This window comes from Oryzias latipes, chromosome 23, assembly GCF_002234675.1.
Source record: "Oryzias latipes chromosome 23, ASM223467v1".
NCBI classification, from domain to species: domain Eukaryota; kingdom Metazoa; phylum Chordata; class Actinopteri; order Beloniformes; family Adrianichthyidae; genus Oryzias; species Oryzias latipes.
Window position 1 is genome coordinate 5,341,384 of NC_019881.2, and position 15,539 is coordinate 5,356,922.

A 15,539-nucleotide genomic window follows, 5' to 3' on the forward strand; every position below is an offset into this window, starting at 1 on the left:
GTCAGAAATCGCGCACAAGCCTGATCCAGTCTACGAGCTGATTGGAATAATTTCTGACCACCTTGGCTGGCTTTCATGGCACATTTGTAACGTCCTGTGCAGAAGAGAGAGATTTTCTCTCCAGTGAAAATGGTTTTGTTCGCATATATTTCTGCAGCTTCCCATCAGCAAAGAGACACTGAAATCGGATTTAATCTAGCAGATACATAGCTTAACCCTTATGTTGTGTACGGGTCAAAATTAACCCATTTTCACCCTTGTAAATGGGTCAATTTTGACCCCAACACAATATAAGCGTTATACCAGAATACGTGTACTATGTGTTGTTTTTACATTTGTCCAAAGAAAAAAAAGGTAAATTAAAAATATATGTGATATTTTGAAGCTGTATACTACAGAGCACATCTGATGTCATGGTACAAAAGATAAATAGATTGTAACCACACATATATAAAAAATGCCCCTCTCACCCTTCCGCGGGTGGTTTCTCCTCCAAGGTCGGGTCCTCTAGCAGAAGCCTGGGAGCTTGAGCAGTTCCTAGAACTGCGCTCTTCTGGACTGAGAGGACTGAGGTCTTTCCAGGGATCTGCTGTAGCCACTCCTCCAGTTTGGGGGTTACTGCCCCAAGTGCTCCAATTACCACTGGCACCACTATCACCTTCACTTTCCATGCTTTCTCCAGTTCTTCTCTGAGTGCCTGGTATTTCTCCAGTTTGTCATGTTCCTTCTTCCTCATGTTCCCATCGCTTGGCACTGCCCCATCCACCACAACGGTTTTCCTCTGTTCTTTATCCACCACTACAATGTCTGGTTGGTTCGCCATTACCATCCTATCAGTCTGGATCTGGAAGTCCCACAGGATCTTTGCCCTCTCATTCTCTACCACCTTCGGAGGTGTTTCCCATTTTGACCTTGGGGTTTCCAGTTCATATTCTGCACACATGTTGCTCTATATTATAGCAGCCACTTGACTGTGGCGCTCCATGTATGCTTTACCTGCCAGCATCTTACACCCTGCAGTTATGTGCTGGATTTTTTCAGGTGCCTCTTTGCACAGCCTACACCTTGGGTCTTGTCTGGTGAGATAGATCTGAGTCTCTATGGCTCTGGTGCTCAGGGCTTGTTCCTGAGCTGCCAGGATGAGTGCTTCAGTGCTGTCCTGTAGGCCAGCCCTTTCTAGCCATTGGTAGGACTTCTTGATATCAGCTACTTCAGTTATGGTCCGGTGGTACAGCCCATGCAGTGGTTTGTCCTCCCATGAGGATCTGTCCTCCAGCACTGCATTCTCTTCTCTCCATTGCCTGAGATATTCACTGAGCACACTGTCAGTTGGGGCCTTGAGCTTGATGTACTCATGCATCTTGGATGTTTCATCCAGGATAGTGGCTTCTACGCTCTCTAGTCCTCGGCCTCCTTCCTTGCGGCTAGCATACAGTCTCAGGGTGCTGGATTTGGGATGGAACCCTCCATGCATGGTGAGGAGCTTTCATGTCTTAACATCCGTGGTCTGTATCTCTTCCTTTGGCCATCTTATTATTCCTGCAGGGTATCTGATAACTGGCAGTGGGTAGCTGTTTATTGCCCGGGTCTCATTCTTGCCACTTGAGCTGGCTTTTCAGGACTTGCCTTACCCTTTGGAGGTTGTCACCGGCTAGCCTTTCTCTTAGCAGCTGGTTCATTTGTGCTGCCAGGCGCTTGTGGAGTGCGGTAAGCTTCTTTAGCCAGTAGGCATGTATCATGTCAGAGCCCGGTGCTGTCCAGTTCTTCATACCTGAGACTCTTTATTGGATGTCTCCCACTGTTATGATTTCTGGATTCTGTTCAGGGAGGTTCCTATGTTCCTTACTCAAAGAGATAAGCCAATGGGCTTTGCTGTTATGTCTCTTTCCCCCAAATATTTTTCCAGTACTGTTCAGTTTCTAGCCTTGGTTGGTCTGATCGGTTGTTTTGACCCTGCCACTGAGCATACACTTTTGCAGGCTGAGTTGTGAAAAGCCTGTTTATTCGTCTGGCTTCATGGTCTCGTGTACCTTTTAAGGCGATTGCTCAATGCTAGGAGCCTTTGTTTGGCAGTTTCCATTGCTTCAGGTATGGGCATCTGGCTGTATTTCTTAGGTACTTGCTTTCTCATTGTACCTCTTTGAGCCTCTGTCAGCTTACTCACATCCCTCCGAGTTGCCTTAATTTTGGCCTTTAACCGTTACTTCCGTGGTGGGTATTGTTTTCTCCCATGGTTGCTCTGATATTCAAGCATCTGAAAGATCACTCTTGTTGAGGTGTAAACAGGTTCATTGGTTTCTGTGATTGGTGTCGGGGTTGCCTAGTGTTCATTCTAGTCATGATTTTCTTTCAGGTAAGTTGCTGCCTCGCAGCAGCGTATCTGTGTTTGTTGGAGCTGTGTACCCAAGCTCAGGGTAGAAGTGTGGTATAGCCATATATATATATATATATATATATATATATATATATATATATATACACACACACATACATACACACACATCCAACTTATCCAATTTAAATTAATTAATTTAATTGGTCGCAAGTAATTGAGTTAAATTTATTCAACCTAATTTCTTGTCTATCCAACTCAATAATTGTTTATACAACTCAAACTTACATATTTATTTAACTAAATGTCATTAAGTTAAATGTCATTCATGTCATTTTACTCCAATTTTTTCCATCTTAATTTATTGTATTTTTTGAACTTTCATACGTATAAATTTGAGGCCGCAGATATTTTCATTTTTATAACATGAAAATGAATGATGCTGTTACGTGCCGAGTCTTTCGGGGGTGGATGAGCTTTCTTCTTGCTTTGGATTATTAGCTATGTTAATTGAACGCGGTTGTATCTGGGAGGCGATCGGCCCATCTCCTTTCTTCTAGGTTGGACGTCATTGCCTCGTCGTCCTGGTTGGCCTGTCACTCCATCTACAGCGTCGGCCCCGCCCCTCTGCGCTGGAGGCACGGACACATAAGCTGACGTGGCCCAAGCACCAGGGCGGCTGACTCTTCAGCTCGCCATTTGTGTTCTGTGCACTTATTTGTGTTTCGTTTTGGTTCTTGGCACATTAGAATGATTTCTACTTATCCTCGCCATGTTTAAATGCTTCTTTTACGGGCATATGTTCTTTGATTATTGTTAACAGTGTCTACATCACGTTATGATCCCATGTGGGAGGATGCGTGACATGCATGTAGTTATCATGACTAACTTCAAACTTCTAACAGTAGCACCAAAGTTACACCTACTTAATGGAGTTAATTTGAATTAAAGTAAAATAACTGATAACTACGTGTTATTTTTAAGTTGACTGAACTCATAAAAAAGATTTATCTTAACTGAAGCAAATGATTAAATTACATCAATGTAAAAAAGTTTACCTTTACAACATCAATATGTAGTCTTATCACCCTCTCACGGTGGAAAAAGTATTATCTGAGCTTCTTCATCCACTAAATCATCTTCAAATTGACACGTCATGCTCCTTCACATTTCTGAAAACTAACTAACCTCAACTTAATCTGCTCCAGACCAGGTTATGTTCAGAGCATGAGTTGCTATGGGAACTAAGCATACCCTGAAACATACCTCTGTTTTTGGAACCAAAAGCTTAGGTTATCCGCTTCCTTAGCCATAAACTTCCCGTGGTAACTCACATAACTTTCTTTTTTTAATACCCCACAGGACTAAACTTAACTAAAAACATGATCAAGTCACCTTTTACTGACTGAGGAAAGGATCAAACGGGGGTCAGGTGCAGGAGTTAACGAGGACCAGGTGCAAGCAATTAACTGAAAGAACACAATCAGAGCTTCAAAGGCACAAAAATACAAATGACAAAAGCAGAGCAATTTAAACAACTGCAACTAACGACTTCTGAAGCCAAACAAATCCCGACATTGAGCTGGACGCCACACCTGTGATTCCATTCAAGGCACCCACAGAGAAAATGCAACAAAAAAGGAGAATTGGACTCTATCTTTTTCAGCAAGCACCATGCTTTAAAAAATATGATGTCCCACCGGAGTGTGTTAAACAATGGGTCTTTAGGAAAATCCTCTACGCCCTTCACAGGCCGACCAGAACATATCAGGGGAAATGTACAACAAAGGCAACCTCAATTTTCTCAGCCACTGAAAGAAAAAAATAAGTTATAAAGATGCTTATGCAATGAAATGTTATATAATGCAATTGCCTTATGTAATAACTCTTTATACTGATTTTGTTTGTTTGTAGTGTTTTACCATTGAGTTGGGCATTTTTTTGTAAAATTAAGGTATAAAAGATTTTTTTTTTTTAAATATGGTTAAAACTGTAGCTTTTTACACAAAATCTGTTTCTTTTAGTTTCACTAAGAATATATCCAAAAATATGCCATGAAAATAATCAGAGCTTCTGTGCTCTGTCAATGAGGGTTTTTCCCCGGCGTCTTTCTGCGACAAAAACATCCACTGGTGAGTGTGGCCATAATTCCATGTGACATGGGCAGTCGAGGGGAAGGGATCTGTGAGCTCAGAGAGGAAAAAGAGGCAGAGGATGGCAGCTCGAAGAGAGGGAAAAGAGTGAGAGAAGGACCAAAAAAGAAAGAATTCCCATCTTCCTCTTGCCTCGCTGTAAGACTTTTGTGTCACTTCGAGCTAATGCTGGCATTTGTCTTGTTCTTAAGAAGTTCCCCCTCAGGAAGGTGGACAGGGGAAGCCTCTATCAAGTCAATTGCAGCTGTGGTTTCCCCTTTATTTTGGTTTACATTTGAAATCCATCTACTTTGCTCAGCGGCGAGTCACTTCTTCCTATAATAAGCAGACACATGGCCAAATGGATGAAAGGTGGGGAACGCCGGAGCGCCTGTGCAGCTGTGTGGGAGCTATCGCCACTCGGTATGTGACTGATTTTGCTCAACAAAGAATAATTTCAGATGGTCAGAGGATATGTCACTGTGTAACACTTTTACACCAATCTTGACATTCTTGCTATTGCCCTAAAGCTCAGTTCACACCACCCTTGGCAACACGTGTCCACTTCCAATGTAACAGTGCTTAAACGTACGCTCAAAACTCTCCTATTAATTTTTTACGCACATTTTTTAAAGGGGCCTACATCATGCTTTCCTGAAGCCCTATAGAGTAAAGGATATCCATAGACAACTTTTAGTGAATTATGAGTTTTCGCAAGTAATTCGATGACTTGATTAGAGGCACAGGTTTTCATGACGTCAACCGAGAGCCGGCCACAGCAGCGTGTCTGTGTTTAGTCCACTCCTGGAGGGGGGTTTCCTCACTTTCAAACGTCACAATGTGAGGACCCACTCGTTTTCTTTGATTGGGAGCGGCTAGAGGTCAGGGGTCCTCAAGGCCTGGATTTGGGGACCACTGATATAGGCCCTTTAAGACGTTCTCGGTTCTCGTACGCTCAACGTAAAAAATATGCGTCCATTAAACGCACATTGAAAGTTAAAGCAGTTGAATTTCGACCAATGAGGAACTTGGATTAGGTAGTGATGTATAGACGGCGTCCTTTTTAGTTCACGGAAGTGCCAACTGAATGAAAATGAATCATGGAATTCTACGACATCAAGTCTTTCCCATAATGGATTAGAGTTGTGAAAGAAACACGCTGCGTCACATGCCTGGTGTTCTGTAGCGTCATTCCTCAACCGTTAATGCAATTAACACAATTCCAATGGATTCTGAAGCAGAGACAGCTTCATGCTGTTATGCAATACTTTACGTTAGTAATATGTCACACATTATGTTGATCAAGTAAACAGTGGAAGAGTTATAGTATGTCAAAGAGCGTCTTTTTTTTAAGCATCACTGGCGACATCTCAAATGTCAAAGGATTTTTTTGGTAAAATTCTTTCATTTTAAGTTATCAAAGATTCTAAACGCAATGTATCTGTATAAAACACATTTGCACCTTATTCGACATTGTACATGTAAAAAAAAAAAATCAGATTCCAATCACTTCTGTTGTTTCTCTAATGTACCTGTTGTCTTCCAGGGTTGCACAATTGATTTATCCGTTTTGTTGCTGTCTCACTTCCAGCCTTTTTCGCTCCGCAAGGGTCTTCTTGCTGCGATTTGCTACACCTAGGTTCATCTTTTGTTTATGCCTCCAACTCTCCGTGTCCCCACCACCCTCACTTTCTCTTCAGTGTTGGCATCATCAACACAGGGAATCTGCCACCATCCATTCCAAGCAGCAGGTAATGGATTGAGCTCAGGACCTGATCTGGCTATGGATGAGCTAGCCTGAAGGTGTGTGAGTGGGTGTTCAAATAGATTTGGAGAAGCTCGCCTAGAATATCACACTGTTTTTTGTTTTTTTTCAGGTTGTTAGGTTTGTTGTCAGCGCCAAGCCTCTACCCAGCCTCATTTCTTCCTTCAAAGACAAAAACATCCCAGCAGGGTGCTAAGATCTCACTGTCAGGCTGGTTTAGGGACATTTTGATGTGATATTGGAGTCTTTAATCCCACCAGCGATGGAAAATGTGCAGCTCTGCATGGAAGAGCCACTGTCATTTGATAGGAGAAAAGGAAAATGAAAATGTTCCAATTACACTTTTTGCTGGCTTTAAGTCTGCCATGTTGCACAACTAAAAGACTTTTTGGCCAAAAAAAAATTGTTTTATTTTAATGTTTTATTTGTCTTATTTTTCTTTTATATCTGGCTTATTGAAATTCTAAATCGGAATTGCTTCCCTCTGGCTTCTCCGTTTCCCTCCATTTATCCCTCTAAGTGGGGAGACATGGAAAAAATATTGTCTTCAAATTCGGTCTTTACTACCGTTCAATGATATTATCAATAGTCGCCGGTCATCCACTTTACCGCGTAGCTGCCAGCACTCAGAAAATACGTAACATCAGTTTTCTAGCTTTAAAAAGTCATGCGAAAACAAAAACTCAATGCATACATTGAAATGTAAAGTCAATGCCTCAGAGCACACCCGCGTCAATCAATCGTTTCTATCCACTGGCGGAGAGATAGCAAGCCCTAAGTCAAAACAATTTGACAGCCCTATGGCTTCAAATGCCCCTACAGCTGTAGCAATAGGGAGGAGCCAGAGGAGTAGGGAAGCAATTCGGATTCAGCCCAAAAGTCCTAAAATTTGAATATTGTGAAGATTTCACAGTTGACATCATGGTATCACTAATAGAATTCAATACACTAAATGTTTTCTAGTACTTTGTGTTATGAAGTATGTAAAATGAAATATAAAGATTTGTTTGATTAGATTCCTAGGCTTTGACCAGTCTGGGGCAGTGGGCAAGACAACAAACATGACAATTTTCCAGAACCCAACCAATAAAATCCTCTGTTGCACGATTTCTAAACATTGGACGGTGGGAGTGGGACAAAGGGCAGGAGGGTAGCAGTCTGAAATCAGCCGATCATCAGATGATTTTGGGGGACCTTGGAGACCCACCTGTAACTGCTGTACTGCCACCACCCGACCTCCAAATGGGCCAGGACGGCCACTGACCGATGTGAAAAAAAAAAAAAAAAAATCGGCCATTTTCTGTAAAATTGTAACTTTTTATTAAAACCTCCGCGGCCCCCTGCTGAGAGACTGTGACTGTAGTCTAAGTGTCACAAAGCAGGCAGATGGCTGGTTCCAACTGCAGCAGGTTTCTTAGCTCAGCTAAAAGTCTACAAAACTAAATCAGGGTCAGCCGGGGGTCAATAACGAGAATGGGAGCATCAGAGAAGAGACTGCAGTAGTCAGGATCCAGGCGAGATTCGGGGCAGGCGGCAGACAAAACAGGGTCAGAAGATCAGGGCCAGATATAACGCTTGATAATGCAGGCAGAGTGGTACAAACAATACTTCGCGCTGAGTGAGGCTCAGTGATGTGGTTAATACTGTGAGTGATTGCACATGAGAGTCAGGTCTGTGGCATCCAGAAACTGTGTGCTGGGGTTTCTGGGAGATGTAGTGTGTTTAGAACAGGGGAGACAGTTTCCGCTGATGACCAGAGGTGTAGAAGCTCTGACTTCTGACGCTAAGATGTGGCCGGTGATTTTAAGGACCCTCCATGGTGTCCGGGCAACCCGAAAACCTGCCGACCCCAAACAGGTGCATGTGACTGAGGCTTAAGACTTCTTGTAATGATTCAACTTCCTGTTGATGTTCGAACTTAGGGAGACCCACCTGAATAGATACAGAATTTCCTCAAACTCATGATTTAATTCTTGGACATGTTCACAATGCTAATCACAGTCTCGCTGCACACAATATTCCTCCAGACTGTAGGCGCACGTCTTATGTAAACATGTTTTTCAATCGTTATGACCTCCACTGGAAGAAAAAGAGCTACCTCTGTAGAATCGTGCCTCCTCTCATATTCAAACATAGGAGTCCACGCCGGCATTTTTATGAGAAGGCATGCGGTGCGGCGTGTGTTGGTGTGCGAGAGTGAGATGATAGAGGCACTGTGACTCTGCCTGTGGGCAGCTGCCACCCCATTGTAAAGGGAAGGGGGTGAACAAAAGGCCAGATACCTGCTTTCCTCAAAATGAATTATGAAATGAAGCCAAGTCTGTATTTTTGTCTGCACAACTGACAACAGAGGGCAAGGCCAAAAAACCTGAGGGAAGGGAGAAAAAGAAGCAGGCATCACCCAGAATGCTACGCAAAGTGAAAGAGAGCAGAAAAGTTAACAGTTTGGCTTTAATAGAGCACAAAAAAACGTAATTATACAGAAGGTTTTTTCTTTTTGGCTGACACGGCTCAATTAAAATAACTGGAGAGAGCCATTTAAATCAGATGAAATATTAAGTGTTTGAAGTCAGCCTACAAACAGCTTACTCGGTGAACACACTGAATACTGAGCTGTCTTTTTAAAACATAATGACTGTGCTTGTGCCACATTATCTGCTTTAACCCTGTCTTTTCCGCTTCCCTTTAGCAGACATCTTCATCTCGTGTCTCAGCAGCTCCACATCACACAACATGGGGTTTGTCTTCCATTGTTTTGCTGTTGTGATTTGAAACATATATTTCTTAAGAGCAAATTTTTATAGATGAGTCTCAGGATGTTGAATGAAACTACCTCAGCTGAAAGGAACAAGAAAGAAATGGGGAGAGGTTGTCTGCACTAATGTGTTCCCATGCGTGGCACTGGAAAGCAACCAAACTAAACTTTACACAATAACATTTACTGGAAATTTCTAACATAGACATTTACCAAAATGTCCCTCTCTGGTGATTGTTAGGGGTTTAATGATTAATCTACTTAATCAATTAATCTATTTTGATCACCTATGATCCAACCAGATCGATCTGTCTGAGGCAAGTTGGTAATTAAATTGGCCTATACCATTATAAAATCGTTTCAAAATTGTTAAAATGAATTGTAAAACGCCTACTTTGTGGCATCAGGCTGCAAAAACAACAGTTATGAAAGAAAATTGAGAATATGTTGACTTTTTCTAAGCTTTTGGTTAATGCTTTACACCTGTCAAACACATAGTTATGAAAAATATCATTATTTTTTTCATATTGGCAAGCCAGATAAGGTTTTAAAGTTAGAAGACGTTTCACCTCTCATCAAGAGGCTTTGTCAATTCTGAATTAGCTGTTCAAAGAGCTGGTATATATGCGCTCATGGTGGAGGAGTCAGACCTGAAACTGGATGGTATTGTCAACTTAGCCTACATGGTTTCGGGTCGTTAAGAGTCCTTTGTCCTCAGCTGGGGGTTGGGGAGCCAGTGACTCCCTCCCCAAACTGGTCATTCCTTTAAGCTATTAACGACCCAGGTGGAACTGGTTTTGTTTGTTTAGGTTTCAAAACACTGCCGTAGATGGATGGAAGAATAAACCTTCTTATTAAGAGAAGGTTTGTCCTTCTTGACAAAGATGGCTTCTTTCACTCCCTCGCTCAAACCATCCTTTTTCTCTGGCTAGAATTCGTACTTCACTGTCCTCAAACGAGTCCAGATGACATCCCCTAAACCTACTACAATGGAACCAACCTGGATGAATGCGAGTCTTCATAGCCAAGCCAGATAAGAGATATAAACCTCCCCAGAAAATCCTAAAACTGTAAATTTGACTCTTTTTTTATAGTACTAGCTGAGTAATCTTTAAATCATTCATTTATCTTCCAAACCCGCTTAATCCCTTTAGGAGTTGTGCTGGAGCCTATCCTAGCTATTGTTTGGCAAAGGCGGAGTATACCCTGAACAGTTCCCCCATCTGTCACGGAGCATACACACTCAATAAACAAACATTATCATGAAACCAATGCCTAAAATATAAAACATATCACAAAGTTGTGGACATTCCTAAGTTTTTTTATATTTGAGCCAAGTGGGTAATTGTAGTAAATATAAACTAGTACGGACCTGTTTCCAGTGCATGTTGGACTCTGGCAGGGCTAGCCTTTATCACCGGTTCTGTTTCTAATCTTTATGGACAGAATTTTTAGGAGGTCTGGTTTGGGGACCACAAGATTTCTTCTCTGTTCTTTGCAGATGATGTTGTCCTGTTGGCTTCGAGAAGCGGCTGGGTTGAGGGTCAGCACTGCAAAGTCTGAGGCCATGGTTCTTGGTAGTTTCTCCTCTCTGGGTGGGTGGAGTACTCCTGCCCCAGGTGGAGGAGTTTAAGTATCTTGAGTTCTTGTTTACAACTAAGGGAAGATTGGAGTGGTAGATTGACAGATGGATTGGCAAGGGGTCCACCGTCATGCGGTCGCTGTTCCAGTGCGTTTTACCGGTCAATCTTCGTTCCAGTATTCCCCAATGGTCATGAGGTCTGGGCCAGGACCAAAATAACAAGGTTATTATTTAATACAAGCTACTGAAATGAGCTTCCACCATAGGGGGGTTGGACGGGCCCTTAGAGATAGGAGAAGAAGCCCAATCACTCGCAGAGACCTTGGAGTAGAGCCTCTGCTCCTCCACATCAAGAGGATCCAGTTAAGGTCGTGTGGGCATCTGGTCTGGATGCCTCCAGGATGCCTCCCTGGGGAGATGTTCTGGGCATGTCCCACTGGGCAGAGGCCCTGGGGAAGACTACGTCTCTTGGCTAACATGTTTGAGTTCATGTAAATAGATTGATTTGCTCCTTATTAGTCTACCACAACCGCAAGTGACAAAATCAACCTTTGAACATCAAATTCACACCTGGAGGTCACAGGTTTGCACTGTCTTGTCAGCGTAAATCAAAAGTGCCAGGTTGGCTCAAAATACCATCAGTGTTCCATCATCGACTCTTTCAAATACGTGGACGTGTCAATTTGTATAGCATGCCACGCCTGGCTGGAGGGAGGTGGGGTGTCTGTCTTGCTTCCATTCAGATTTGTCTAAAGACAGGAAGTGGTTGACACAGTCGGGAGGTGTGAATTCCCCGCATGTGATTAATTCAGCTCTTCCTGTGGAGGCAATCTGCCATGAACACTTACCGGGCTCAAATTAACTCTGATCAACACGTTCACAGTAAATGCCATCTGGTCAACTCGATTCTGACAAATTACCCCGCGTTTTGTGCTTTGTAATGCATCGAAACTGCTGTGTTTATTTTCATTGTTTAAGCGAGGGGTGGGGGTTTGATGGGAGATGATGGTGAGGTGAAACCAGATATACAGCAACAACCCAAGAAGTCCCTGTTTTTTTTTTCTCCCTGCAGGGATTTGCTCTTGACTGGTTTTGCTGACGGTGCTGGAGCTGCATTGCTTCTCAGCAGAAGATTTTTCCCTCAGTAGACTGGACGAAAGAGAAAAGGTGAGGGATACCTGGATTCTACCCCTACCTCCACCCTGTCGTGGTGCTGTCTTCCTCTGCTTGTTGCGAGCAGGACCCCTTTTCTCCAAGCCGTCAAACTCGATCCTCCATCCCTTCTTATGCTGGAAGCACGGTGACTCTGCCTGCGGGCATGTGCCACCCCATTGTAAAGGGAAAGGGGTGAACACAAGGCCTTTTGAAGCTTCAAAAGGTCTTTTAAAGCTTCACAGGAAAACAGCTTAGAGGAAACACGCCACTCATCTGCACTTCTTCCATTCACAAGCTCATTTGATCTTCCAGTATTGTTCGTAATATTATTTGACACATTCTTGTGGGATTTTTCTGCTGATGGAGGACATATATTAAAAAAAATCAGGTTCAAAATTGCATTTTTTAGTATTTCTTTATTCAAATCTTTGTGAATCAGGAGCAGATGAAAAAACTGCTGTTTGAAAAAGATTGTGTTGTTAGGGCTGCTTGGTAAGAGGAAAACTTGCTATATGTCATATAAGAGATCACAATTGCAAAACATAAAACAACGAATTTTTTGTTAAGCTAGTTATTAAAGTTATCATGCATTTTTTGGTGCAAGTACCAATTTTGGCAAGGATGTACTCTGGGATCCCTTCTTTCAGAAAAGAATGTTAGCCATGAGAAAATCCAAGATTTAAAAATATATATAATATACATAAAATATATCATAGTATTTTGTAGTTCCCCTTCAAGTTTAAAGGCTGTGTTTTGTTCATTGACAGCCCATAGTGATGAGACTGAGGATAACAGACATTGAATATTTTTGCAACAATTGAATGAATGGGCGCAGTCTTTACAAAGGCGACCATTTTTGGATTTTTCTTGTGGCTAACGATGAGATGTTAAGGTACATCCATGCCAAATTTGGTGCTCATACCACAAAATGTATGATTTGTCCAAAATATGAATGTCACCGGCTAGCTTACATTAGCTTTACCACATCAGTATAAAGCTATAGAAACATCGGGCATGTGACACAAAACTTGCATTCTTGAACGCACATTTAGCCCATGGTGTTCATACTGGACAAGCAGGGAGGGGTTTCCTCAAAGTTGCACAAACGTTGCAAATCTTTCACAGCTTTAAGCCGATATTTAGATTGTATACTTCTAGCCGGGCACAAACCGCAAATATTTATTTCTCCTCCATGATCAATTTTCAAACGGTTGTCAGTTCCGTGAATTGAAAGGGACGCCATCCCCAATGCATTTTATATGCATTGCCATGGAGCCCAAAATCGGTCGTAAAAACGTCAATTTCTTCACTTCAACACAAGAGTTTTCAATACAGAAACCCGAAACTCCAATTTACCATAGACTTTTCATTAAAAATGGTCCCTGGATCACCGCGTTGCTGAAGATGGTGTAAACGTATCTCAACAGAAAAACATCAGGAAAGTTTTACATTTCATTTTAAGGTAAAATGAATCTGAGTACTTAGGGGGTTAAATTAAAAATGACCCATATCTACATAGAAGGCTCCGTCTGATTGGTCAAACAATGCACGGACGTTAAACAATTTACTGTCAAACTCAAAGAAAAACTGTTCTTAAATTATAAGATGGATGATTAAAAACTATAAAATATTCAATTATTGACTGTGAAATGTTGATTGTGGAATCAGAGAACATATTAATATGTGGGATATTGTGGATAAGTAGATAAAGGCATAGGCTTAAATAAGCATTGGCTTCTGCCTATCCCTTATTCAAGCATGTATTTTTTGGAGTTCAGTCCAAGGTAGACTTTTTTTTTCTTCTAAGCATTAAAGATGATGAATGTAATGATACTTTTGTATTGTTTAACATGTGTTGCTATCCCTGTTTGAAATAAATCTAGTTTGAATCTAACATAATGTGTAAAAGGCTGTATTTGATTTGTTAAATACTTCAAGCTGCTATAATACTATTTTTAGCATGTGCGTGAACATTTAAGGTGACTATTAATAGCCGTTTATAATGACTTGTGCCATACGTGCATCGCACAGACTAAAATTGAGATGAGAATAATTTTTCAATTGTTATCCTGCAGAAAATAAACTGGGCGGGGTCACAAGCTCCCTGCTCTGCTCCATTCAGCTTGTAGCCGACTAGATCCATGTACGTGTTTGTTCGCCATTTTTGTTGCACCGATAATGTTGGGTTGGGGGTGTAGGCTACTTGAAGAGAGTGTAAACAAAGAGCTTTCAGCAGCAGGAAGTGGGGGGCGCAGTTTCTTTGCACCAACGTTTCCGCTCACAACTCAGAGGCAAATTTCTAATAAACTCCTGCCGCTCTGCAGAAACTATGTCCTAGAAAACAGCTGTTTCTTATTTTAATTTTAAAACAACATAATTAAAAGACCACTGGGAAGGCCTTTAAAATAGTTTATCGAAATGGGACTTTAACTATATTGCCAAAAAAGTGTGGTTCACAAACCCATGTGACTGTAGTGTAAATATTTTAACCTCCCCCTCCGCACAGCACACGCTTTAAGCTTCCTGCTATATAGCTCCAGAACAAGCAACAAAAAAAAAACTGTTTAATTTCCATTCTCTTGCCGCATTGGCAGTTCTGTAAATTATTAATGTCCGCTGGTGGCAGTGGTGGTTCTTTCTTTATTAGTGTCTTGGAATAGGAAAAACAACAAATTTTTAACAAGACGGTGCATAAAAGGGGAGAAAGGAGCCAGAGAGCGGGCGAACACGTTTAGTGGAAAAGTGGTCGAACGTGGAGCCGTGACCGTGTGGCTGCTCATGCATGTTAAACTAATACAGGGACAAGAGAGGTGTTCATTTAAGCGTAAAAAAAGAAAAGGAGCCCAGACAGACAAACGGATTGAGGTAGGACAAAGGAAAACAAGAAGTAAAAAAAGACCTGACGATGTGAGAAAACCTGGAGGTGATCCTGCCCTCCGTGTTATGAACGTCACACGTGGCTTCACATGGCTTCCTGCAGGTCAGGGGCTTCTGCACAGCAACAGAAACCCCCATCCCTGCTTCTTTTTTGCTCCCTCCTCTCTGTCTGTCACCTCTTTTGAAGCCTTGCACAGACAGAAAACTGCATTGGATTTATCAGAGATCAGAGTTTTGTTTGTTCCCTGGAAGCTACGCTGCCCTCGGAAAGGAGCCAGCAGACTGCAGCATGACCTCCCCTGCCTCCATCTATCTTTCTCCTCACACCTCCTCATTTGCTCCCTTCTTCCATTCTGCATCTGGTACTGGGCTGCTTGCAAGCAAGCTGAGTGGAAAGATAAATCTGTTTGAAAATTTTAGAAAAAATATGCAATTTTATAGAAATATTATTTGTATCATATTTAAGAGACTATCTCATTAGCATGATCAAATATCTCCTTAAAAACCCATTGTCATATGTTTTCTTCCTTGCAGTGGATTTTCAGTCCACTAGGGGCAGTAGAAGGGCCTTTCCTGCTCATTTCAAAATGGCTACCTCCATGACACTTTTGTGTTTAGCAAATTTTTAAAACTTTATGGTGAGAATAACTCATCTATTATCTATCGTTTGTCATTTTTTTAAATGACTACTTGCTCAAAGGAAACAACATTTTTTAATAGGTAATGCTTTAAAAAGCATTTACACTGAGTTAAAAATATGTGAATCAAATTTAGTACGGTGGGTACATAAGGTGCTTTTTTTCTTAAACATTAATGTTAATTTTTTCAAGCCCTGTCAGACAGCCACTAATTTTCAAGTGGCATTTTTCAAGTATGAAATTTTAGTGTTTTGAGATACATGCATCATATATGCTCATCATTCATCGTTGTGCACAGATGTC

General features: G+C 41.7%; 1 long non-coding RNA gene across 1 annotated transcript; it reads left to right on the forward strand.

Moving 5' to 3' along the window:
• Positions 1-7,873: 7,873 nt before the first annotated feature.
• On the forward strand, positions 7,874-13,615 carry LOC110017661. Its single transcript, XR_002293142.1, has 2 exons — positions 7,874-8,967; positions 11,639-13,615. It is a non-coding gene; the product is annotated as an uncharacterized LOC110017661 (long non-coding RNA).
• Positions 13,616-15,539: the final 1,924 nt, after the last annotated feature.